Here is a 1193-nt window from a genome sequence, read left to right as displayed (position 1 = left end):
ATTCTGATCTGTGTTGTCCAGCAGAGCATATTCAAGAAAGTGAGTTTTGAGGAGCAGTTCCAGCATCTCATTTGCTGTCTTTGCGTATTCCCCATCAGCCTTCCTCAATATACCTCCTGGACTGGTTGGTACTCTAGTGAAAATTCTGTGAAGTCTGGCTTGAGCAGCCATAGTCTCCACTTCCTCACAGAATGCCTTCCAGGATGCCTTCTTTGCTTGTCTGATTCCAAGGTTGCAATTGACAAGGGCCTCACGATATTTAGCCCATTGTCCTTTACATCTCGCAATGTTCAACAGTCTCCATATCTTTGTGTTTCCAAGTTATTATTCCACCAAGGCACAATCCTATTTGTGCAAGTCTTTGTGCAGATGTACTGATATGAGGTCACTACGGCAGAGGTAACAGCCTCCACTACTTCCTCAAACTCTACTGGATACCTTATCGAGGCTTTATTTTCCGATAAACCTAAGTCAAGGTCCCTATTATATATCTCCCAATCTGTTTTCCTTCGATTACTATAGGTCATGATCTATCTCATTCCCATTTCTTGAATTTAATGTACATGTGGTCCGATGAGGAAGGCTCTAGCGCCAGATGCCATTGTTTGACATAGCTGCCCATCATCATGGAACCAAAGGTTATGTCAATTACTTCTTCCCTTCTGCTATTCCTGAATGTAGGTTCATTGCCCCTATTCAGGGCCTCCAAGCTGTTAGCTAAAAGAAATTCAAGAAGGTACTGCTGGTGTCCTTGCTGCCCCACACTAGGTTGTGGGCATTGGAGTCGCACCCTGCTGATGGCAAGCCTCTACCAGTCTCCTCACCTCCAAAGGAGGAAGAGAGCTGTTTTAGTAAGGGAGGTATGCTGAGGCCAACATAATTTCCTTCGTGATACCTTCCTCACATTGCTGCATTTTAATGGTCTCTAAGACCCTGGAGCAGAAATCCATCATTGGCATGAAAGAAAAATGGTTCAAATGGCTCTGAGCACTATGGGACTTAACTTCTGAGGTCATCAGTCCCCTAGAACTTAGAACTACTTAAACCTAACTAACCTAAGGACATCACACACATCCATGCCCGAGACAGAATTCGAATCTGAGACCGTAGAGGTCGCGCAGTTCCAGACTGTAGCGCCTAGAACCGCTCGGCCACCCCAGCGAGCAGCATGAAAGAAATACCATTTCTTACAT

Source organism: Schistocerca cancellata, chromosome 1 (genome assembly GCF_023864275.1).
Source record: "Schistocerca cancellata isolate TAMUIC-IGC-003103 chromosome 1, iqSchCanc2.1, whole genome shotgun sequence".
Classification (NCBI taxonomy): Eukaryota; Metazoa; Arthropoda; class Insecta; order Orthoptera; family Acrididae; genus Schistocerca; species Schistocerca cancellata.
Note: the sequence above shows the minus strand (reverse complement) of the source record.